The sequence below is a fragment of the Canis aureus genome, chromosome 5 (genome assembly GCF_053574225.1).
Source record: "Canis aureus isolate CA01 chromosome 5, VMU_Caureus_v.1.0, whole genome shotgun sequence".
NCBI classification, from domain to species: domain Eukaryota; kingdom Metazoa; phylum Chordata; class Mammalia; order Carnivora; family Canidae; genus Canis; species Canis aureus.
In genome coordinates, this window is record NC_135615.1 from 46,310,426 (window position 1) to 46,337,407 (window position 26,982).

Consider the following 26,982-nt stretch of genomic DNA (forward strand, 5'->3'; position numbering starts at 1 on the left):
GGCACATGCACTCTTACCTGCCATGGACAGGACATAGTTCCCTCACGTTCCATTGGTAAGAGTGAGTCATAGCACCCAGCTAGAATGGATACATGGAGCTGGGGGAATGTAGAGGAACACAAATAACCTCTGATACAAAGAAGTATTCAGAGAAACTTGGTTAATGTGAACTATCAAAGTTAAAACATGATAATGTTCATATCCTTCTAAAATTCATCACCTATAAAGGTCCCACTAAAGTCTTAATTGTGAGTATTTCATTTCTTTCAGAAAATGAACAATGGGATGTTTATTAGCATATGAAAGGATAAAAACTAAAGTATACCTTAAAGTACAGTCATGTCTTAAGGGTTTTTCATTAGAATTTTGCTATGTAGAGCAAATATCATTATACTCAATAAAATAAATGGGTTCAAGAATTATAAATAAGGGATGCCTGGGTGCCTCAGTGGTTGAATGTCAGGTTGTGATCCTGAGGTCGAGGGATCAAGTCCTGCATCGGGCTCCCTGCAGGAAACCTGCTTCTCCTCTGCCTGTGTCTCTGCCTCTCTCTCTGTATCTCTTATGAATAAATAAATAAAATCTTTAAAAAAAAGAATTGTAAATAAATGCATCAAAATCTCATCTGAAATTATACATGTATATCTTACTTTTTTCCTGCCATATTATTTCTAATATACATATCCATCTTAATCAGACATGTATTTCCCATCCATAGCAAAACAAACAAACAAACAAAACAAAACCCTACCAAGACAAAATACAAAAACCCGAAAGGAATTATTAATTTCCTGGGGCAAAAGGGGATGAACCAGTGGAAAAACCAAGCAGAAGCTACACTCTCAGTCATTTTCCAGTATTTGCAGGTGGACATTTGCTAGAGATCAACAATCAGGGAGGAAATATTTATCCAGTCCTACTGCTTTTCCTCTCCCACACCCCAGTTCCCCATTTGATGAACTCAGATACGGAATGAGGAGATCCTTTTTAGAAGTAAAAGCCTTTCCTGTTTAGTCTTTTACATTGACCCTTTACGAGAAGGCCCTTGGAAGACCTTTGTCCTGCTCTCACATTCTCTTTGTCTGGATTGGGGGAAAAGGACATTGAGCCCGTTTTCTTGGAAGTCACTGGGCTCTGGAAGGGGCTATCTGCTGACAGTTTTTTCAAGCCCAAAGGGGACAAGGAAGAAGGAGGTAGAAATTCAGGGGAGCATTTTTGTTCAGTAATAAAACTTGAAACTGTGGAGTTTTCTTTCTGTTGATTTCCTCTCTTAAGACTTGCTGTATCTTTAGAATTCTCTTCTTCCTTGAGTAGGAGGAAGAGGTAAGGGGAAAAATATACAGTGATGTAAATGATATTAGTTTTATCCATACTGAAATAATTACTGAGCATACTGAATAATTACTGGCATCTTGCAATTAATTCTTAGAACAACCCCAACAGAGAGGTACACATATCATTTCTTAGCTAGAAAAACAGAGTTTAAGTAATTGGTGCAAATGTCATAGAGCTCATAAAGAGGAGCTGAGATTCAAATTCAGTAAACTGGAATAATCTCAGAAGCCTTATGCGAAGCAAAGAAAGCCATATATGAAAGGGAACATACTGTATGAATCCATTCATCTGAAATCTTAGAGCAAACAAAAACTAAGCTTATAGTGATAGAAATCAGATCAGTTGTTGCCTGGGGGAGGGGCGGGAGCAAACTGACTTCACGGGGCAAAAGGGAAGTTTTTTGGGAAGATGCTCTATTTCTTGATTGTGGCAGTGGTTAAACAAGTGTATGCTTGTCAAAACTCATTTAACTATATGCAAAAATAGATGTATTTTAATGTATGTAAATTTTATCCCAACAAAGTAGATTTTTAAAAAAATGATCCAAACAATGTGGCACAATCTTTCCTCAAGGAAACACTGCCACAAAGAAAGAATCTGTATGTCTACACAAGGGAAAATAGGATGGAGCAAATAAGTTCAGGATGCTCGATATTAAAGAAAACTGAAAAAAAAAAGAAGGAAGGAAGGAAGAAAGGAAGGAAGGAAGGAAGGAAGGAAGGAAGGAAGGAAGGAAGGAAGAAAGAAAGAAAGAAAGAAAGAAAGAAAGAAAGAAAGAAAGAAAGAAAGAAAGAAAGAAAAAAGAGAGAAAGAAGAAAGAGCTGTTTATGTTTCTTCTGGCTGAATCATCGAATTAGTATATCTGTATTTTTCTAGTTAGCAACAGAATGTTCCACTGTATTTAATTAATAGACACTTACTGAAGTTATGTTTAAATAGGCAACGTATGCAGAGTTCAGAATCCAGACATTCTTTTGCTTGATTTTCTTCTTCACATTAAAAAGAAACCAAATTTTATGAAATTAAGATATCCAGGTGATTGCTTTTTTACTTATCTTACATCTGTAAACAATGCATATGTGAAGATAAGGTATTGACTAATGCCTAGCTCAAACTCAGTAAGGAATGTGAGTTATAAAATTAGTATCAGTTCAGATCAAAGGAATAGTGTTAGCAGACCCAACTTTGGCAGATAGTCTGCCTTGTAGCACATTTTACCAAGACGTTTGGATAAAATCTCTTTCTTATTTGTTGGAAAATTAACTTTCAAAGACATTAGTCATCTTCCTCCTAAGAACTTCACTTTAAAATACCACAGTATAACCCAATTTACTAGGGTGAAACAGGAAGGGGAAGATTAATCCAAATATAAGTATTAGCTAAAAATAGATGCTACATGGTTAAAAGATCTGAACAAACACTTTGTCAGAGAAGATATTCAGATGACCAATAAAGACATGAAGAGATGCTTAACATCATCGGTCATTAGGGGAATCCAAACTAAAACCATAATGGGATACCACTACACATGCATTAGAGGGCTAAAATTAACAACAACAACCACAAGCTGACAATGCCAAGTGCTTACAAGGTTGTGGAACAACTACACCTCTCATTCTGTGATGGTGGAAATGTGAAATGGTACAGTCACTCTGGAAAACGGTTTGACCATTTCTTGTAAAATTAAACAGAGGAGCCTGGGTGGCTCAGTCAGTTAAGTGTCTGCCTTTGGCTCAGGTCATATAAATAAATAAAATCTTAAAAAAAATAAACATATGACCCAGCAACACCATTCCTGAAAATTTATCCCAAAGAAATGTAAACTTACGTTTACACAGAAAACTGAACACAAATGTTCACGGCACCATGATTCTTGATAGCCCCAAGCTGGGAACCATCCAGATGTCCTTCAAGGGGTAATAGTTGAACAAACTGTAGTTCATCCATACCATGGAATATGACTCAGCAATAAAAAGGAATGTACTGTTGATACACATAACAATTTGGATGAATCTGTAGGGATTTATGCTGAGTACTTAAACTCAGCATGAACCTGACACGAGGCTCGATCTCACAACCTTGAAATCATGACCTGAGCTGAAACCAAGAGATGCTTAACCAGCTGCATCAACCAGGTGCCTCTATATTATTTCTTATGACTGCCTGTGAATCTATAATTGTTTCAAATTAAGAATAATTTTTTAAAAACAACATGAAGTCATATTACTCTCCTCTTCTAAAACGTTTGTTAGCTTTCCATCACACTCAGAATCCAATGACTTCTCACTGATGCCTCAGAGTCCTTGCCTGATGTGGCCTCATGCATCCCCTCCCAGCTCATTTCTTAACCATTATTTCTCCAACTGACTTTGTGTCTAACCCCACGTGACTTCCTTCCATCTCTCTTTTACTCATAGGCCATTCCCACATCAGGACTTTTGAATGTGATGCTTGCAGCCTTTAGACTTCTCTTTTTCCTAGATTTTAGTATGGCTTACCTCCTCCCTTAATACAATTGCTCACATGTCACCTCCTTAATCTCACTTGCTCACTTAATGTCATTTGTAAAATATCACTTCTTAGAAGAGGGCTGACCTTCCGACTGTATCTAAAATAATACACTAGCATTTCCCACGTTGTTCTCCATTCTCTGATGTTGCTTAATTTTCCTTTTGGGTATTTATTCTTACCTGATGCTATAGCAGCATTTTGTACTCTTGTTTTCTTAGGATAAAGCACACATAACATAAAATTTACTATTATAATATTATTTTAATTTATTTAGTAAATGGTAATGAAGTTCTATTAGGGTAGAGGCCACATCTTCCCTGTTCACTACTGAATCCCCTGGACCTGGAACAAATATTTTTAAATAAATAGTTATTAAATTAATGAATGAATGAGTGAATGAAAAGCAAGTTGGGGAAGCACATATATCTATCTATATGAGAGAATTTGTGTGTAAAATTTAACACAGAAAACCATTATATATTATTTAGTTGTAGTAGGCAGATAGTGGATATTACTGTCATGGGGTGGGGTGGTAGTGCTTTGGGGATACTACATCAAGAGTGAGGAAAAAGATAAATGATACCTGTTGGCCATTAATGTTTTGCAGAAGATGTGGGAATACAATCTAAGGAAAATTATGCATACAAAATTGTTAGCAACTCCTTTTAGTTGAAATAGTTTTTCTGGATATTTCTTTTAAGCTGTCCTATTGAGGAATTAGCAACTGTGAACTTCTTTATATTAGATTACCCCAAAGCTTGGGTTTTACCAGGCAACAAAACATTGTTTATGGACTTCAAAGAATCGTACTAGTGATTCGAATTGAAATAATGTAATAATTGATCAATTAAATGCTCTTGAATCTACCTATGTACTCATTCCATTGCTGTTACTTGATTTATTCCTTCATGGACTTTGATTTTGAAAGAGTCATTTTCTCTGTGCAAGCTCTGGGACTGCTTCTCCATGAGGTTATTCAATTCTATATTATCTATTTTATAGCTTCATTATATCAACATAGCGCCTTGCGTGCTATAGGCTATCCATAAATGTATCTTAAAATAAGGAATAAATAAAGGGCGTTTGGTTGTATTTCACATATTTAAGAATACGTTTATTTCCTCTGAAATCCTATGAAGTCATGGAAAGCTATACTGCTAGAAACTCTTAAAGTAGTTAATGGGAAATTTGCATGTTTCACTGAGGAACATGAAGGCCAACACCCCATGCTAAATTCTTGAAGGACACAAAGAACCTTTTTTATTTTTTATTGCCTTGCATTGCAAACTCCTCTGGGTTAGCTGCAATACATTTTTTTGAATACATGATGGGCTGTATTATATTTTAATTCAATGCTTCTGGCAGGTTCCAACACACAGGTGTGTGTGAATCAGAAAGTAGGCAGCTATGTTTATTTGGTTAGGAATTGTATAGGATGACATTCATTGTCCCTCAGGAAATCCACACAGCCCAATATAATTGACTGTATTTTATTATGTTTGGAATGTTCATGTTTCCCCAAGCCAGCTATGCTCTATCCAATTACAGTTAAATCAGAAATATTTAAAGCATTTTCCGCTTGTAAATGGTAGTTGACAGAGGTGGATAAGCTATTACTCTGTATGAGTGGGTTGCCCCAAGTGTGAGCAGCTCTATTTCTGTTTAGTGTTAAGGTCAGAGATATGCTGAAAACCCCTGGCAGGACAAAGACTGTGTTTCTTAAATTTAAGCATGCATCAGAATCATAAAGTTTGTTAAAGCCCAAGATTGTCATGTTGAGGCTAATTATATCTTAATAAAGCTGGAGGGAGGGAAAATGATTCCTGAGCCCTTATCCCAGAGATTCTGATTCTACAGATCCAAGTGGTGAGGACGGGGGGGACACAAGGAATTGGATTTCTAACAAGCTCCCACAGCTTTTAGAGCACCCCACTGGGTGGACCAGAGCTAGCCATTGAATGAATGGGATCTCATAGAATGAGAGATAGGGGCTGCTAGTAATCCAGGTGGCTGAAAAATTAGGTGAGAATCAGCTGAAGAACTCAGCTGAAGTAGAAGCAGGAAGAAAGTACTGCTTCTGGGAAGACGGCTAATGAACATGAAGCTAATTATGTGGGAGGTGACTCATAGGATAATGGAGATGATTCGGGGAAAGTGGTACAGCAGAACTGAACGGAGACGTGGAAGCATCACTGAAGTAGTGATGCGTGTGGAACATCAGACCAGAGCCAAAGATTTCTTGTACTGCTTCTGAACCTTTGCGCATTTTGTCCTAAGGAGACAGCCAACTGCCATGCATCTTAGAAAACAAATTATATGATGCTTTTAGATAGATTATGTGATGTTTATATATATAAACATAAGGGGGTAAAAGCCGTGTCAGACACTCCCAGTTGCTTTCCCAGTATCCGTTCGCTCCTTTTCGTTGCCAACAGGGAAACATGAACTCAGGACAACTGGATTGGTTTTATATCCTATTGGTGGCCCTCACAATGGAGGCAGATTTTATTGAGTGTAGCAGTAGGCCCATTTATAAAATTTGATTTCTCAGCTTCCTTTAATATATGCAGATTCATATGACTGTATTCTAGCCAAAGGGCATGACCTAGAGTCTTTCAGGCAGGCTTCTCATTGTCCTATTGTCTTCCTGATTTAAAGAAATAGAAGGATAAGGTTACCCATATATTGCTCTTCGCCGTTTCTTCTTACTCCTTTCCTGGAATGTAGTTAGGAGGGCTGGAGGTGTAGGAGCCATCTTTGGAAGCATTGGGACAAAAGCCAAATGAAGAGATGGAAAAATCTGGGACCCTGGCATCCTGGAGCTTCTCCACCAGCCCCTGGCTGCCAACCCTAGCTTTCTGTTGCATAAAGAAAGTATACTCATTTGGTTAAGCAGTTGCTTTGGTGTGCCTCTTAAACGGAGCCAAACAAAATCCCTAACAGATGAAATGGGTATCGTATATTGAGGATTTACTGCGTGTGTGTGTATGTATATATATATATATATATATATATATATATATATACATACATATGCCAGTTACTTTTCTTTTCTAACAATTTTATATGTATTGTATCATTTAATCTCCATAGAGCCCCCTGAGGTATATTGTCTCCATTTTATCGAAAGAAATATCTTCTTATTCTAAGAAGAATAAATAGCCTTAAAAAAGAATACTATCCACCTTAAATAATGCCAGTGTCAATTCACTGGGGTAAATTTGACATTTGTTTATATTAACTTGGTTTAACTTCTCAAATAGTCTTTCAACACCTACTTTATAGTGATGTTGTCCTATGTGTATTGTATTGATTTCTAATTATCCGTCTCCACCTCCCACCAGGCTCAGATCATGTGAAACTTCCCCTAACAGAACCAGTTTTGATTCTTGTAATGTGAGTGTAAGCTATGGAAAGACACTGGCTTGAGTAGAAATAGCCCCACTGTCGATGCCACCGGTATATAACACAACTTACCCATGCACAAGCTGAAATGAGTATTGTATCCCAGTGGCACAGATGGTTTCATTAATTTTTTTTATTGCAATTGTCTACCTTAAAAGCCTGTCTGTGCTAAGTCATGTTCCTTCCTTTCCTCTTTAGAGAAAAGTGATTAGAACATTAAGTGAAACAAATTGACCTGAACCTCAGAGATAAAGGGAGAAATTAGCTTGCAAAGAAATGGTCCACACTATGTGGAATTTATTTGCAGCTTGGATATGGGGGTAGGAGGTTAGCAGCCTGGGAGACAAATTGAGAATCTAGTTTTAAATTAGATTTTAATATCAGTCTGGAATTCTCGTTAACCTCAGAATGACTGTAAATTTCATTGGCACTTGAGTATCCCACAAAATCATTACTAAACCTCAAGTAATAGTTTTAATGAATCCCACAGCCTAGTCCCCTATATGGAGAGGATCACATAAGTCTACAAATCTGTATCTTCTCAGTCAACGTGAAGAATAGAGTCATGAGGCATAATCAAGATCAAATCATAGAATCATTAAATTTTAAAGATCTCAGGGTATTAAACTGACTTAATATACCAGTTTATAAGTTCAAACATTACAGCGGGGAGGTGGAAGTCATTTGTACTAATATTAAAACCAGGACTAGAATTAGAGGCTCTTAATTCTTAAGTTTCTTTCTAGTCTCCCAGGGTCTCCCATGAAAGCTTCCCTTAGAATTTTTTCACATTCTAAGTCTCAGTAGATGTGTAAGATTCTTTAGTGGTAGGCTCAAGCAACTGATGACATTCAAATGTGTCTTTCTTGTTAAAATCAAATCCTCATCCTACAAGTGGTCACATATGGCATCAGTTCCCCTTGACAGAAATAGAGAAAATCCTTGTGTTCAAAGAGCTCAAGTAGCAGCAGTAAACCACACCCAGAGGCTGCCAGAACGTGGAGAGGAGTCAGCACAAAGGAGTGGGCTTAGCTTACACTCAATCCGCTTCCCAGCCAACTCCCTCAGCCATTTATACAGTGATTGTATAAATTCAGTTTCCAAGGTCAGCTGGGGTGTCACTAGAGGCAGGAAGACCTAGATGTTAAGGTGCATTGGCTCAGGTGTCAGAATGCCTGGGTCACACGCTAGCTCAATTGATAACTAGTCTTAAAAATTGATCTTGAGAAAGTTACTTGTCCTCTCTGTGCTTTGGTTTTCTCTATCTATAGAATGGACCTCCACAGAATTAAAAGGTTCAAATGGATGAATCATGTGTGATCTCTGCTTGATCCTAGCACTATATTGTCACAATCCTAAATACATTCATAAGGACAAGACCAAGCCTTGAGTCAACTCATCCTTTTCTTCTCATTGAAGATGAACCCTTCACATTTCTTTCCATCTAACCAACTCTTCTTTCATGGGGTGGTTTGGAGATTGCTGGAAAGTATAATCTTATTTTGTTTTCATCCTGTTTTGTTTTGAAAATTTGGAGGAGAGGCAACATGTAGCCATTTATACCATCTGCATGCGTATTTCACATGGCTGGGGATCATCATTCTCCTCTATCCTCAGGACTAGTTTATTTTTCTGGGAGGGAATCATGAAACCTTTTGAAAATCTGATGGCAACTATCATCATCCCCTCTCCCACCAGCACTACCATCACATACCATCATGTTTGCATATTCAAACGTTTAATGTGCAATTTTAGTAACCTAGACAGCCCTTGATGCCTTTTCAGGATCCTTTGGGAGGGTCAGTGATAAAGCCCTCAATTCAAAGCCTGTGTACACTTTTTAAATAAGCACATTTCCAAAGGATCGATTAATTTTTTTGGTGGGGACACCTGGGTGGCTCAGTTCATTAAGCATCTGACTTGATTTCGGGTCAGGTCGTAATCTCAGGGTTGTGAGATTGAACCTTGTGTTGGGCTCTGTCCTGAGTACAGAGTCTGCTTGAGATTCTCTCTCCCTCTCCCTTTGCCCCCCTGCCCTGCCCCCACTCTTCCATATGCACACTTTCCATCTCTGTCTCTAAAATAAATAAATCTTAATTTTTTAAAAAACTCTGGCTCAGATATAATTTGCAAAAAAATGCTAAACAACAGAAGTGATTTGTTCTCAACATCTATGGGAAAGACACATTTCTTTTCAACTGTCTTTCCCTTTTTGGTGATTTTGGACTTCCTGGGCTATGCTAAATGTGATAATATTCAAAGTTAGCCAAATCTCTCTTAAGGATCTGCCAAATTTTCAAAGCAAAGTTATGTAATTATGCATTTTCAACAGAAAAAAAGTAAAGGTGCACATGAAAATGTGCCCAAAAATGTGGAAATGTTATCAGAGACAAATTATGAATTTATCACCTTAAAATCTGGATAATGTAGAATTGTGATTCTTGTTTTTCAAACCGTATTCCTGATGTTTAACTGTGTGAAAGGAAGTTAAGCAGAGGCCTTATGCCTGCTCTGTGTGATAGCAGGGGCCTTATTTTATTGACTACATTGTAGAACTGAGCTAACTTCATGGTCAAAGTCAGAAATCCTGCTCAGTATAACTTTGCCTTGATGAGGCACAGAGTGCACTCCATTTGCCATATCTACTCAATATGAAATGACATTTGTGAAATCAAAATCATGCTAAAGCTCTGACCATCACATGTTTTTTGGGTGGACAGAGCAGAGGAAAGTTGGACGCCTGTTTGTTTCAGCAAGTACAGCCTCTCTCAGCCCCAGTTATCCTTGCACCAAGTGACTGGTTAAGTCATTTACCTTCAACATCCTATTCAGTGCTCCTTCTCCTCTTCCTCATGACCAATCAGCAGTAGGTTCTTGATTGATTGTGTGTTGTTTTCTGTTCTGAAGATAATCGTAATTACCAAGAGTCTGATACTTATTAAGGCTAGGTATTATTCTAAATGCTGATGAAAAAAATATTAGTTCTCACACCACTCTAATGCTGTAGGTACTATTATTATCCCTCTTTGAAAGATGAATAAACTGATTAGCAGGAAAGGTAAATATCCTGGTCAGGGTCACACAGTTAGCCAGAAGCAGAGTGAGACCTCACAGAAGCTGTCTGGTTCTGTAGCCAGCACACATAATGACTCTGTTGTAGGAGTAAAGGAATTGTGTATTTCAGATTGGGATTCCTAGAGCAAGTTGCTTATTTCCAGTGTATTTTCCTCCAGTTGAGACATTTAACCAAAATTTACATAGTTTGAAATTGGACCCATTAAAAAAATTGCACCCTTGAATATTGATATATTTATTCTCCCCTCATTCACATTTGCTTTTAATTAAGTCCTTTCCATCTCTCTTATCAGCCCCCTGGCTATGGACATATAGATCACTAATGGGGTAGGAGTTCAAAATAAAGTATGATTTATACTAATGAGTCTTGTAGTTTATGTGACTCAAATTTAATTGAGTCTTAACTTTTCATCTGCTTTTATGTGTGCTGATATCCAAAAATCTTTGCAAGTTCATTTTCATAAGAAATGAGCTGGTAGTGAAATACACTGTTAATCAGAAATTTTGAGAATACATCTACCAGAAGTTGAGAAATTAAGTGAATTAAAACACATGAGAAAAATAATGATATGATACATGTAAGAAAGCTCCTAGAAATAACTTCAATGTTAACTAGGGATTATTTATATACTCACCACTTGCTCTTTACTCAGCTTGGTGGATAATAAACTTGGTGCTCTGATGTCAGAACTTTGTGGTAAAGATGTGTTATTGTAGAGCTTTCAAGTGGGGCTGCAGGTTAAAACAAAATGCATTAAAGGTATGATGTTCCAACATTTTCAGAACAATGGGATAGAGTAAAAACAGCATCTAAATGAGGAGTAAGGAGTCCTGTGTTCCTTCAGCTGGACCATCAACATGCCAAGTTACTCCTTGAGGCTCAGTTTCCATAGCTGTAAAACAGGAAATTGGACAATGGTTTTCAAAGGTCATATTATCTCTAAACATTCCTTAGTTCTTGAGACTGAAATGGGTAAGGAGTCAAACTGTGGCAAATTTGACCTTGTTGCGCTATCATTCTTGTTTCTTCTTAGAGAGCTTCTCTTTGGTGTAGGTCTCTTGTATGTCAATGCTTTGAAGAAACACAACCCACTTAGTTTCAGTAGAGCCTGTGGTCCTCCTATGCCTCATTGGCACTGGTATGTGCTAGAAGAGAATTAAACTATATATAATAATTGTTATTTGTTGGACTCCCTCCTCATTCAGTTATTCGCCTGTTATAGCCTCTCGTATTCTAAGCAATCTCCAAGGATCTCCCCAGGATGTATTAGTGTTTAATTTTAATAAACCTATTAAGTTATTGGAATTGGGTTCTTTGCAGGGGAGAAAGAAATTTTGAGTGTTTCTTGTATTCTCAGCATTAGGCATGGTGCTTTGCATTGAGAAATCTATTTGGTGAATAGACTGGACATGATAGAACCTACAGTCCTTAAAATATGCTTTGTTTATATCTTTATCCTTGTGCTTGTGTGATATTTGTTAGCTTCCATGAATTCTCTGATCAGTTTTAGGTATTAGAGTAATATAACTTTCAGGTATTAGAAAGTCTAACCTGATCCAAAACAAAATGTTCATCTGGTATCCAGTTCACAGTTTCTCCCCCTATTTGGAAAATGGAAGTGAATCTGTTCCTTTCTTCTTCTCAACAAACTGATTACATACATATTATCTCCAATCCTCTTGACAATGGATTAAAGTTGGTCTGATTCATAGGATTTGACCTACGGATGTCTGATTTTAAAGCACATTCTTCTCACTGCCTTGTTGCCTTTAAAATTTCAGTTATTCACTTGGTTGGTATGTGTGTAGGGGGAAGGGGCTTTGAGTTTGATTCTCTTACATTATGTTCCCAAATGAAGAGAATCAAAAATTTCAGTTAGGTTCAGAAACTTTTTACTTAACCTGCATCTTTTTGACAAGGTTCAATTGCGTCACAACCTGATCCTGTCTGATGTAACTTGGAGGCATTTTAGAGGTAATGCAAAGAGGAGTCATGATTCCTGCTATAAAATATAAATACTTTCTCCAGCACTGGCACAAGCACACCAGAAATGCAGAATCAAAGAAATATATACTTATAGAGAAATTATTTTATAGATGACATAAATCAATGAATTATTAAAGGACATTCTTGGATTTGAGATGCAAAGCATGGGACTTTTTCAGAATTATTAATAAACATTTGAGAGAATCTAAACAAAGAATTTAGAAATCATGTCTTGGGATCAGGATTGAGATTATTCCATGTGCTGTAATGAATATTATTTAGTAAGAACAATGAATATATACGTTCTATGTGAATCATCCTCATGTATATTACACATAGGTTTAGGACCTCAAGGCATAATTTCTCATTCTTCAGGCAACAACTTTAGAACTTGAATTGTTGCTTTGTCTTTTTAAAATGTATATTAATATGTTTTTCAGTAAATATGGCGAGTCCTGGGTTTTTAATTGAAAGCTCTTTAAGGAATGTGGTTAAATATAAATCAACAATGTCTAATAGATGCCACTTGGAAAGGTTTTTTTTCTCCTACACAAGAGAAAACAGTGGGAAATGGTGTCTAAGGCCAAGAAATCATGTTTTCTACTCATTCCAGGTGGAAAATACATGGGCGACTGTCAAAAATATCTGCTGTACACAACTGGAGATGATACAGGAGGCTGTGTAGTCGTTACAATACAATAATGCAATATTTAACGCTACAACCTAATTTCCAATTACATGAAGTTCAGCATACATGTTAAGGTGTTTTACGTTGAGTAATGAGTGTATTTTTAATGGATAGGGATCTTTCCTGTAGGTTGCACTGTTTTAGAAGATATGCAAGTGCATTATAGACTTAGGACACCAAAGGTGGTAAAGATAGAAAGTATAAGACCTCTTTGGTTAGTCTTTAAAGATTTGAATTCTCTTGGGAACTTGGGGAGGTATTAGGATGGAACATCTTCATTAAAAAGTAAAGCTTTACAAATCTGAAGTATAACTCACTTCTGAATCACATGGGGAACAACCAAAGCACCATGACCTTATGAAGCTTCGTTTATTTTCCTGGGGCTCAAACTCAAGCTCAGTTGATTCCCCTGACTGCATTCCTCAGACCTAGTGGTGAATCCAGCACCTTCATTCAGGATCATATTGAGGTTTCTGAACTGAGCCTAAAAACCCTCTCACCACTGCTCCTACATGTCGCTCACACGGAGTAGCTTCCTCATGCTCAATCCCACAAGCTTGGCTTCAACCACAAACTTATCTCATGCTCAGTAAGTCCCTTTCTACGACACCTTGCCATGAAAACGGCTTTGTGTCCATCCCTTAGCTTACTAATTTAGGCTCTTGAGACTAAATTTTGGATGACATGAAATATCTCTTAAAGAGAGAAACATTTTTCCCCTTCCAAACCTTATTTTCTTCATTTCTACCAGTGCCTCCTTGGCTACTCCCTTACTTAACTCCTACCTCTGTAATAACACTTTTCGTGAAACATTTTTAAGATTCCTTTGTAAAGATACATTTAAAATTTTCTGTATATTGTAATTTTCTGTTTCATTCTCCCATCTGCTATTTAAATTTTCTTCTCAGAAAGCCTTGCCATTGCTTCATTTCCACACGTGGCAGGCATTCAAGCATAGCAAATTGGAATCACAGTTACACTGAAAAGAGAAGAAGATGTGCTTCCCAACAACCCGTCAGCATCTCCCACTAGAGGCCATTTGTCTTTCCTGCCTTTTTTTTTTTTTTTTTTTTTTTTGGCCTTTTAAGCCAATAACTACCAAAGACAAAATCAGAGCCCAAGTCAGTAGCACCTCCAACCATTGTGACACAAATTACTGGATTTGATCATTTCAACTTTCAGATTCCTATTGAGATTATTCCTCATGGAGAATCTTAGATGAATGTGTCTTCTAAACTTTTAGCAATCCTTTCCTCACCATCTGGTTTCCTCCTTTGGTGACCTCTCAGCCAGCATCAACCTTCTCCTCCAGGCTCTTGGGCTGGGTTCATTTCCCTTCAGCTCAAGCCTGGCTCTTGTAGGAGATTGCCGTCTGGCCCAAGGACGTCTTTGTCCTCACCACTTTCCTGACACAGCTTGGCTCCTTGCTCTGTCAAGCAGCTTGCTCCCATTAGCCTTTTGCTTTTAGGACCTTCTCAAAGCAAATGTCCTTGTGGTCCTCAAGCCCCAGGAGACCTAGGTTGCTCTTTCTAAGGTGTTCTCTGACACCTCCCTCACTCCATCTCTGTCAAGGACCAAGGAAATTCCATAGTGCTCTAACACATTCCTGTATAGCTAACATACAGTATTATATTAGTTTCAGGTGACAATATAGTGATTCAACACTTCCATACATCACAGAGGCTCATCATGACACGTGCCCTCCTTAATCCACATCACCTATTTTACCTGTTCCCCCCACCTCCCCTTCCCCTCTGGTAACCATCCGTTTGTTCTCTATAGTTAAGTAGAGTCTCTTTCTTGGTTTGTCTCTGTCTCTCTCTCTTTTCCTTTTCTCATTTATTATTTTTTTTCTTAAATTCCATATGTGGGTGGAATCATATGGTATTTGCCTTTCTCTGATTTATTTCACTTAGCATAAGACTCTGTAACTCTATCTGTGTAATTGCAAATGGCAAGATTTCATTTTTATGGCTGTTTAAAAAAAAAATATATATATATATTAGTTGGCCATAAAAAATAATGTGTGAATGTGGTATGTGTGTGTGTGTGTATGCCACATCTTCTTTATCCATTCATCTATCAGTGGACACTTGGGCTGCTTCCATAATTTGGCTATTGTAGAAATGCTGCTATAAACATAGGGATGCATGTATCCCTTTGAATTAGTGTCTTTGTATTTTGGGGGTGTATACCCAGCAGTGTGATTACTGGATTACAGAGTAGTTCAATTTATAACTTTTTGAAGAACCTCCACACTGTTTTCCACAGTGACTGTACCAGTTTGCATTCCTGCCAATGGTATAAGAGGGTTCCTTTTTCTCCACATCCTCACCAACATTTGTTGTTTCTTGTGGTTTTTATTTTAGCCATTCTGACCTATGTGAAATGATATCTCATAATAGTTTTGATTTGCATTTCCCATGATGAGCATCTTTTTATGTGTCTACTGTATGTCCTCTTTGGAGAAATGTCTGTTTTATCTTATACCCAGTTTTAATTGGATTATTTGTGTTTTGAGTGTTGAGTTATAACAGTTCTTCATATATTTTGATAACCCTTTATCAGTATATAATTTACAAATATCTTCTCCCATTCAGTAGGTTGCCTTTTAGTTTTGTAGCCTTCGCTGTGCAGAAGCTTTTTATTTTGATGCTGTCTCAATAATTTATTTTTGCTTTTATTTCCTTGTCTCTGCAAACATGTCTAGAAAAATCTTGCTATGGCTGATGTCAAAGAAATTACTCCTTGTGCTCTCTTCTAGGATTTTTATGGTTTTAGGATTTTAATCCATTTTAAGCTTATGTTTGTGATTGGTGTAAGAAAGTGGTCCAGTTTCATTCTTTTGCATGTAGCCTGTTCAGTTTTCTGAACACCATTTGTTGAAGAGACTGTCCTTTTCCCATTATATATTCTTTCCTCCTTTGTTGAAGGTTAATTGATCACATAATTGTGTGTTTATTTTTCTGTTTCATTGATCTGTGTGTCTACTTTTGTGCCATATGGCTTCTAGATTTTATGTTTGCTTAAAACGGCTTTTCTCACTCTCTCTTAGATTACTAGGGCTGCCATAACAAATTTCCGCAAACTGGAAACAAACTGACTTGAACAAAAGATATTTATTGTCTCACAGTTCTGGAGGCCAGAAGTCGAAAATCAAGGTGTCATCAGAATCATACTCTCTCTGGAGGCACTAGGGAAGGATCACTTCCAGGCCTCTTTCCTAGCTTCTGGCAGTTTCTTGGCTTATGATGGTATAATTCTAATCTTCACATGGCATTCTCCCTGTGTATATTCTGTGTCCAAATTTTCCCTTCTTATAAAGATGCCAGTCATACTGGAATAGGAGCTAGCTTAACTAATTGTATCTGTGATGACCCTATTTCCAAGTAAAGTTACATTCTGCAGTACTGGGTATTAGAAGTTCAACATATGAATTTGGAGGGTGGAGCAGTTCAACCCATAACCTGCTCCATACTTATTAAAACTGTCCTTTCTTACAGAACTTTCAGATGACCAGCAAGCTGAATTGATCATTTTTGTTTCTTTGTTTGTTTTTTGTTTGTCTGTTTTTCCCATTTGTGGGCTGCCTGAAATTTATTTTGGTATAAATAGTAAGGTAGGGATAAGGATGTGCCTTGATATTTTACCAAAGAATTAGTTAATGCTAATTTCAATGTCTTACCCATTATACTATCCTCTGCAAAACCTAGCAAAGTACTTGAATCATAAGCAGATATTCCATAAATGTCTTCTAGATAAAATCACATCAGTTAACTATAAAATTTTACCTTTCTGACTAGATAATAGCTTATCTAAATATTTGAAATGATAAGGGGCTATCTAAACCTTGGATCTCAAATTGTGAAGAAATGCTAGAGAAATAACAAAGCCCAAAGCCATAGCGATTTCAAGGATATTGGATTAAAGAAATACTAACATTTTCTGTTTATATGAAGACTGAGTTATAAGACAGATATCTTCTATTCTTACTGGGAGGTGGTAGCTAGATTATTTGGGGTATGTATGTGTATTTGTATTCAGTGTATGTATGTTAGGGGTGGGCAATAAGGGAGAAGGCCTAAAAGTAGCCATTTAAACCCACAAAAATATTTATGAGCAACGTTTTACAGCAATGGTAAAAATCATTGTTGATCCATCTAAATTTTAAAGCTTAGAGAATCCTAATTCACAATGCTAAATTCATAAATATTTTTTCATGTTATAGAAACTATTGTAAACTAAGTTTTGATGGCTAGTAATGAAACTGATGTGGGTCATATTTGATATTTGGTAAACAGAAGATACATATTTGGGATTTTAAACTGCAAACAGCTGCAATTCAAAAAGTATAATGTATATTCATGCTCAAAGTGATTATAGTCACTAACCTGTATTTTAAAGGGAGTACATGGAAAAATAGTAATAAATAAGTAAAGAGATAGTACATAGAGTCAACCAGATAATTGATAAGCTTCTTTAAGTGAAGAAGCTTCACTGTATAAGGTGACAAGATAAGCTACTGACTTTGGGAAAGTAATTAGGAAAAAATTATGTCAAGAACTCATCTCTCAGCAAAACAAAGAAAAAGGGTTTTTTTTTTGCTTTTTTTGTATTTTAAAATGATCTTCCCTGCATGTTTCAGAGAAAAACATTGATGTGTTAACTTTTGAAACAAATACTTCTTATATTACTGCAATTTTTTTCTCTAAGAGATTTATTTTAAGCTGAGTAAAAATCTAAATGCAACCATCCTCTATTTTAGCAATAACCTGAGTCATTCCAATTTTGATATAATCATTAAGAAAAAAATATGAATAATGCTGAGCTCCTTCATCATTGACTCAAAAGGGTTATTCTTATTAAAAAAACTATTTTTCTGTCTTTGCTCACTGTAGGAAATAGGAAAAAACCAAAACAACCTATATAACCAGGAGAGGCTATTGTGTGTCTGAACTCAACTTTCTTTTTCTGCTTGGTGAGCCGTATCATTTTAGATCCTGGCTAATATGTGCTTCCTGACCTGATGGACTCCTAGATGGTTAGATTGTGGCCCCTGTCCTACTCTCCCCACCCCTCACCGTCCTTGCCAGAGCAAGGAGACATCTTGTCGGGCACTTAAACAAGGAGGGACCTTGAAGAGTGAGGAAAGGAGAATACTCAGGGTGGGATGGGTATATGACTAAGGGGACCTGGAAGTACTTGAATGCCTAGGTGGCTTTCATTAGATTCATTGATGACTTTGAGTCTCTTCTTCACACTTTGAACTGGATACTTTCTTTAGCTCTTTCATCTCTCAGTAGCCTGAACAGTATCTATCTCCCTTGAAAGGGAAGTCTTTGTCCTGATTGAGGACACACTCTTTGGTGCATTAAAGCCTCGGTATTTATGAGGCAGACAGCTCTATTATGTATTAAGCCTGTATTCTCAGCTAGAACACTTTAGTTCTACTATTTAAGCCTTTTTCACATGGAACAACACATTCTGCTTCTTGATAGTCTCATAGCCCTTTGTTTCTCTGACCAAAGGTAGTTTTTCCAGTTCACATCGTTTCAGGAGATATTTCCCTGAGAAGAATGCCTTTGGATGGTCTTTATGGTATTTGAATATTTTAGCTTCAAATTTAATGCTGCTTCTGGGCTCAAAAACCAGAATCAGAACCAGAGAACTCAAATGTGAGTTATTCAGCAAATGCATACAGGCTTTTCTTTGCACAGAGAAATAAGCAGAGGGAATGTTTTCTTCTGCATTTGTGAATGGCAAACATATCCTTTAGGAAACAGAATGTTTGATTTTCGGCAAGAAATGTGTGCTGAGCTCAGTCTTTTAGAGGTTCAGTTTGTCAGCAGATTTTTGTGTAATTCAAATTTCTGCTTATTTCTTTCAGAATCTAAAATTCCTCTGAATATTTTAAATAACGGATGGCTACAGCCTTATAAACTGAAATAAACAGGAAAATTGGCTTTATTTACAAGTGGTAGTCAGGAAAATGTGGCACTAATTTATAGCAAATAAGAGAATCAAAAAAGGGAAGGAGTTATATAATTTGTGAATGAGAAGTATAAAAATTCCCCCAATAGAGAAAATGAGATACCCTAAAACAGTACCAGCAATTTAGCTCCTTGTAAAGTGAGCCACTGAACCTTCCTCTGAGATCCTAGAACTTAAAGAAAAATAAGTAATTTTGCCAGGCTGTCTAACCAAGAAGAAAAACTTACAGTGCCCAGAAATCAGATCAAGAATGATTAATAAAGAACACGCTTTTTGACTTCACCAATATTAAAGTTGTGAAAAAAGAATGACCTGAATGCTTGTATGTTGCACACACACACGTACATGCCCATGCACATACACACACACACACAACTGCCAAGCAATTAAGAAGAAAATAGTTATCCTCTGTATTAGTTTCCTGTTGCTGCTATAACACGTTTCCACAAACTTCTGCTTGCCTCAAGGTTTTTCTAACATGCTAGCCTCTCATTTCCTTGACCTCTGTAGGGCCAGTGACCTTCACCTTCCAATCCAGGTCATTTGCCTACTCTTATGGTGCATCCTAGGCATAACTTTTGAAATCTTAAAATCAGACCTCCCCTCTCTGACTAAAACATATTCATCCAATTTGTTCCCAGAGGGGCCTAATTACACATACAATAAATTTGAGATTGTAAAATAATTTGTCATACAGTATAGAATACAGAAGAATATAGGAAGAAGGCTTCTGGCTAAACAGAGAAGCTTGAATAGAGATACTCCTTTCCTCTGACTTCTAAACCTCCAGTAAAATGAGAGATAAAGAGAACAGGAAAGGCTATGAAGATGATACACAATTCTGCAACAGGAGAAGCCCCTAGTGGAGTGGTAACTGACTCCTTGGCAGGACCTGTGTCTCAGGTACAAGGCGAGGGTAGATTCATTCTGCTGAAACTTGGAAAATCTCAGGACTTAGAAACATCAGGTACCACAAGAAGTGGAAGTGAAGGAGATAGTCTGATAGATTATCTGATGTGTTCAACCAAATAAAAATAGCATTAAAAGGCTGATGGCGTAGTAAGAAAGAATTAACCGTGACTCTATCAATGATGATGCAAATGAGACATGAAGAAATTATTAACTGCCTAAAAGCTTTCTAAAAGCCTAAAAGATGAACAAGAAAAAGTTACTCTTCTCTCAACATTAAAAGACAGTTACATAGCTATACTACTGTAAAGTAGAACATTAGATTAAGTGAAAGTTTATGCTTTTACTGCAATTTTGTTGGGAATTTGGAGGGAAAATAAGTTGAAGTGAGGGTATTCTTGGGTTCAAGCCTCCTCTTTTAAAATAGGAAGCCAGTAAATAAAGTCTAAAACTGACCAATTAGAAATAGCAAGAAAACATGTTGTTGGGAAATATGGTACTTAGATTGAAGTTATATGGAGTATTGAGAACTTGGACTATTTTTTTTTCATAGTAAGTTTAAAAAAAAATTTTATTTATTTATTAATGAGAGACACAGAGAGAGAGAGAGAGGCAGAGACATAGGCAGAGGGAGAAGCAAGCTCCATGAAGGAAGCCCGATGTGGGACTCCATCTCGCGACTCCAGGATCACGCCCTGGGCCAAAGGCAGGCGCCAAACTGCTGAGCCCCCCAGGGATCCCATAAGTTTTTTAAATAAAGTGTACATGTGACTATGATAAAAATGGACATTTATTAAGATGAAAAACAAAAGTCTCAGAGGGGAAGGTGGGAGATTGGGTTAGGTATCTACAGAAAAGGAGCTTACATTGTATCTGCTGACTTCTATGAAAGCATAGACTTGCCATTGAGATTGCTTGTAGCAGTTATTAACACTACCCATCACATGCTGTCCTTCAGGAAGAGCTAGTTGATGAAATTCATTTTGATTGTTTACTGTCTTCTATGTTAGGCCTACTGTATAGCTGAGCCAACAACAATAAAGGCCACACCAAAGAACTGAGGTGATTGGCCCAAACAAATGCCAGGGAGCAACAGAGTCCCTACCCATAGGAGCAGAACACTCTTGAGGAGGCCATTGCAGGGAGAAACCAGTGATTGCAGGCCTGGGACTGCATAGAAGTTCCTGGTAGTGTGCAGACAGCCAATCAGATTTTCCAGGTTTCATTCTTCACTCTACTGTGTCACGGTGCTTCTCTAGGCTGAGAAAATTGTCACTTAAGATAAGAGGAAGGAGGGCAGATGCCTGGAAGTGGCAAGTTGTGCAGAAAAAAATCAAGAAGGAAAGAGGACAAGACACCCGAGGTATTTTATAAATAATGGAGTGAAAGGAGGAGAGGGAGTAGAAAGAAAGGGTAGGGGGAGATGGTTTGAACACCATCTGTTTTTGCTGATCTAATCAATAAAATAAAACTTTTCTCATAAAAGATGCATAAGATCCTAATCAGATTTGCTTATATCCAATGGATGTGCTCACTTCTTGACACTAAAGTTAAATACTCTTCAGGCAGGTGAAAAGAGGGGAATGAAGAATTTGTTAATGAAATGAAAGACTTACCAAAGTGACATTTTGTTTTAAAACAAGTTTTAAAAATTCTTATGAGGATAAAGTTAGGAGAGAAGAAGGTATCAGGATAGCTTACTATCAGATAATTCAGCTTCCTGTCTCATTCAGGGAATTGTTTCAACTCTGTGTAGCCCCACATCTATGAATCCCATAGGGGCGGGGACATAGCTAATGCATCCTCTGGACTTAATTAGGTGCTTGGCAAGTTGTAGGTTATCAACAAATGCTGGTTGAACAACATAAGTAAATGTTTTTTCTTTCCAGTTTTCTTTTTCTCCTTCAAAGTTAGATGTTACACTGAATCATTTTTGCTTAAGGACGTAATCCTAGCCACTTTTCAATAGAATTTTTATCTAGCCATGAAAGTTATAGGGGAAACTAAGACAATTATCCATACAATTTAAGTGAAAAAAAAAAATGTTGGTGCCCAAATCCTCTAATTTAGCTATCTTATGTTATGTGAATCACATATGTAATTAACTGTGTATATAATGTCAAAGATAAACACTCAAACAACAATATAGTTGCCCTTCAATGTCTTCCTTTTTAGATTCAATTAACAAAAATATCAACAATTCTTTTATAACCTGCCAGTTCTATTATTATCTCTTATCTATTATCTCTTTGTTATGCTTCTTTCTGATTGTCATTCACTCTCTCCCACTCTCTCTCCCATACACACACATGCCCACAGAAATACAAATTTAATTCTTAGGACCAGCTCTCCTATTTAAATGGGGAGGAGAAGAAAGACTCTTGTCAGTTTTTCATCTTGAAATAAATTTATAAACAACAGGGTCACCTTTTGACTCATGCAGTTGTCCAGCCCAGTGACCACTAAAACATTCAACTGAAGGAGAAGAGAAGCCTTCATTTATTTAGCAAGATCTCCCCAACAACACTACCAATTTTAAAATAAGCCCAATGGCTCCATAAAATACAGTTTAAAAACACACAGTCTTTTAGTTTTAAATCTCTAAGGGACTTCAACCATTGACCAAGAGCTCCATAACTTTTTTTGCATTGCTAGCAATCCCAACCATCAGCTCTCCAGTGAACAATAATGGCACTATAGTCATCTTTGTTTTCTTGCGTGGCTTATTAGGAAAAGATCATTTTGTCACCTTCATGAGTTGAAGCTCTTGTTGAAATGATTGCAGCTCATTTTGTCCACCCACTAAATACCAAAATAACCTGCTGTTTTCGCAAAATGTGCATTCACTCCCCAAATCATATTTTATGCCAAGTTTTAGAGGAGAGGGAACCATGCCAGAACTCATTTTAAAATCAAGTTCTATTTTCTATTTCTAGTGCTAGTACATGGTAGACAGCTGGAGTTTCATTTAAGTTGATTTCTTCCTTGACACTGTTTCTTTTCATATATGAATTAGCTAGAATCATGCTTAAAATGGAGTTAACTGATTCTGTACTAAAACGACAACAACAACGAAAATTAATTGTAAGTAAATAAAACTCTATAAACATTGCAGTAATAATACGCGTGGTGTGGCACTTAACATGTTTTCTTGCAGTTAAGAAATAGTGGTTTTATTAATGTTAGTTAGGAGACTGCACCTAGTAAATTCTAGTCTAAATTAATGTGGCATAAATTGAGGTAGAAGATAAAAAAATAAGAAGACCCAAGTCAGGTAGAAAGAATAATGCCCAGATTACATTTAGTATAATGAGCCTAATTCACATGTTACTGCAGCTCATCCTATGTATAAGTTTAAAATATGCTTATAAAAAATGTGGCTGGGCATTTAGATGTACTGGTATCCTTTGTAGTCACTAATGTATTATTTGGTGTTCTTTAGTTTATCAAGTCTTAGACTTTGATCACTGAAAACATTTCTGATCTAAGTCCCTGAATAGATTTGCTAAAGTTCTATTTGGTTTATAATCTCTGTTTATTTCACCTTTTCTCACTTATCAACCATCTTTGATACTTGGGTTAAATAAGCTATTTCCAACATATCTATTTTAATTAATTTTTGTAAATGCATTAGAAAGGATGGAATGTTTGTTTCTATAGAAAAGCTTAGAATCTTTTTTTTTTTTTTTTGGTGCTGAAAGCTATTTTTAATAATTTATTTACTGTCAGCTAGAGATTAGAGTTTTCTAACTATGACCTTGGAGCTGAGCATTCTCATGCTCTCTCCAGAGCTCCCATAAAAGAACTAATTCCATAAAAAAGGTTATCAATTTTGTTGACTTTCCCATTTACTTCTCCCTCTTTTAAGCTCAGAGCTCTGAGCCTTGCTGGCTAAAGGTTTTTACCCAATCGCATATTCTTTATGGCAGCCATGTATACCATGGAACAGCCCTACCTCCCCTACCTTACTCTTTAAGATGAATAGAAGTATCTCCAGAAGCCAGAATAGGTCAAAGACAGTTCTAAATTGCAGGCTTTGATATTTGGCAATGTATTTAACTCTTATCAGTTGTAAGCATGGTCTTTTTTTTATTGTACTGGGGATTCAGTTTCTTCCATTTTTAAAAGGCAACCATTTTATACCACTGAATTATGAAAACTTTAATGTAATGTAACATTCTATACAACAGGTTTTTGCTCTTCTTCTCTCCTAAAAACATCTCACAACCTTCAGGATATCCTCCCTTATTGTTGTGTTGTACTCCTGAGTGTTTGATAAATATTCAATGCCAAGGATTAGATAAGAATCTGGAGTGCAGTTGGTCTATGATATCACTTAAGCACTAAGCAATGTACTCTAATAGTTATCTGAAGAAAGGAGCAGAGTGCATCCTCTCAGAAAAGTTGAGGAAGCAGTTAAAAGTAATAATCTGAAGAGAGTGCATTTCCACTCCACTTGAAGTGTGCCAAGGGAGCACAAAGAGACAAGAGCATGATTCTTCTTAAGAAATAATTTTGTACCTGCTCCATCACATAGATAAGTGGGTGATGAAGGCCTTTTCTTCACCATGAGGCTACATGGCTACATTGATTCTAACTGCTCACACAACACAAATCTTAGAACAGACATAACCATATAACCATAAACTCACCTGGACCATACATCATTTTCTTTAATAAAACATCTGTAAAATATCTTATCTTGAGCACTATTACTTTAGGGAATGCCCTCTAAATTAACTGAATACAAAATACACATTTATGTAACTGAAAGATTTAAGTTGCTATAGGATCTCAATCCAAAGATGAGTAAATTGTAGAAATTGATGGCCAAGAGTCCATCAGTTTTAGATGTCTTTTGTGAAACATTAATTTGGCACTAGGGAACAAGATAGGATATTCATATCAAATTTATATTAAGAAAATGACATTATCTTCATATAAGCATTAGTATATAACAATGGTCAGGAATTCTGGAATCAAATGTCCTACCTGAACTTCTGGTCTCAGCTCATGGTAGCCATGTTACCTTCAATTTCTCTGGGCTTCAGCTTCTCCTTTGTAAAAACAGGACTAAAAATAGCATCAAATTCATAGAGCTTCTGTGAGGATTAAGTGAGAGTAAACTATGTATAATGCTTAGCATAATGCCTGACATACAGAAAAAGGTCAATAAATGTCAACTGTCTTTATTTTCTGTTATAGAGAATATATATTAAATTCACCAAAGAGTACTAACAAATTATTAATGTTAAACTTACAAAGACAGTGAAACTAAATTAAATACATCTTGGACCTCACTAATCCATCAAGAGATTATGTCTACTGATTTTCTGAGTAGTATCAACTTATTGTCATTAATAACCAAAGATGCAAATATGTCCATATTTAATTTCTGTTCATGGAATCAAAGACAAAGAAATATCAATAAAACACCCAAATAAATTTAAATAGATTGCAAAATGGTAAAGAATATAAAGGTTTCCTGATCTTTCTATTGAATCTCTGGTCTGAGAAGACAGTTAGTCTATCCATTCCTCTAAAATACTTTACAATGTATTCTTTGAGTTTTATGCAGTAGGAAAAAAGATATATGTATAGCCATCCAAATTGTGTCCTCCTATTTGAATGACTTTTCTAAATTCACACTTTTTTCTAGAAGAGGCCTTAAGATTATTGGGAAACTATCCAGAATGCTATATGGCTCTATATGCGGCTCATTCCTCTGCATTAAAAATAAATATTTCTCCTTAATTAATTCTGTATTTATTTGAGTTGGTCTGAACTTTTTTAACTTTGAAATGATTATTTTTAAAAAATGAAACAATAGTAGCTGAATACAGTCCTGTTTCAGTTATCTATTATTGTGTAACCTACTACACTAAAACAAAGTAGCTTAAAATGTTTTACTCTTTCTCATGATTTCATGTGTCAGAAATTTGAACAGTGTATGATGGGAGTGATTTGTCTCTTTCAACATGATGCTTGCTGGTTTGGTATGTCCAGAATGGCCTCTGTACTCACATGCCTGACGACACCTCAACCAGGATGGTTAGGGCAGCTGGGGTTGGCTGGAATCACTCAACTGGGGTCCTAACTGTGAGGACACAGTTTCTCTGTTGGCCTTAGTTTTCCTCCCTGCAGTCTAAGAGTCTTTCCTCCTTTTCCTGCTCTCTGTATGTGGTCTCTCTAAACAGGGCACCCCATCCAGCTTCATATATGGCAACTTAGGGCTCCCCAGGCACAAAGTTGAAGCTGGCAGACCTGCTTAACACTTAGGCTGTAAAGTGGTGCAAGGATATTTTGCTGCATTTGTAATTTAAGCATGTCACAAGCCCAGCTCTGTGACATAAGCTATAGAAAGGCATGAGTACTGGGAAGTGCAATTAATTATAGACCACCAATGATTCTGACTACTACAGTTCCATTAGGTTATAAAATAGTGATGTAACTAATAAGATTTGTAATCACTATTAAACCCAGTTGCCACATTTAAAAAGGATAACAATTGATCATGAGATAAGAGGCCATTATTGATGATAATTTGCAGAAGTAGATTTCCATGTTAAATAAGTTGCTCTTAAGCTATTTTTATGCCTAGCCTATTAATAATAGCTCTATATTTAAGTCACAAAGAACCCACAAATTATGATTCATACCATTTTCATTAAAAAAAAAAACATCTATTGGTTGCCTGGGTATTCTCTTGTAAGATCTGTAGATTGGTTAGAGAAGAAAGAAAGAGAAAAGATGCTTTGTACAGGTGTATGCTTAGTTTCTGGAGTAAGTATTGTTGAATGTCATTTTGTATGTGATTTTAAAACAAGAATCTCTGGTTATAAGGCATGGTATTTTTATATTTTATAAGTTTAAGGTAAAGACTGATAATTAGTTTGACAGGTAATAGACTTTAGTAGTAATAGTAGTAGTAGTATTAATAATAATATTAATAGTGGTGGCAGTAGTAGTAGTATTTAAGAGTATTAGAGCAAAGAGGGAACTAATAGTGTATGGAGTGGTTATGGGTTATGAACCAACTGAAAAACTTTTGATGGCATCATGGAGGTATGAGCTTGGAAAA

General features: G+C 36.5%; 1 protein-coding gene and 1 long non-coding RNA gene across 4 annotated transcripts in view; one reads left to right on the forward strand and one right to left on the reverse strand.

Annotated features, from left to right (window-relative positions):
• RAB3C (RAB3C, member RAS oncogene family) overlaps positions 1–26,982 on the forward strand; it is a 265,300-nt gene that overhangs the window by 66,351 nt on the left and 171,967 nt on the right. The gene's annotated exons all lie outside the window — the stretch shown is intronic.
• LOC144313431 (uncharacterized) lies at positions 985–26,175 on the reverse strand. 2 transcript variants are annotated; one of them, XR_013379079.1, is made up of 7 exons: positions 25,926–26,175; positions 24,894–24,974; positions 11,329–11,472; positions 10,962–11,219; positions 10,066–10,152; positions 2,256–2,324; positions 985–1,305 (listed from the first exon to the last, which is right to left on the reverse strand). It is a non-coding gene; the product is annotated as an uncharacterized LOC144313431 (long non-coding RNA). The 2 variants fall into 2 exon arrangements; XR_013379080.1 differs by having other exon boundaries at positions 24,894–25,003.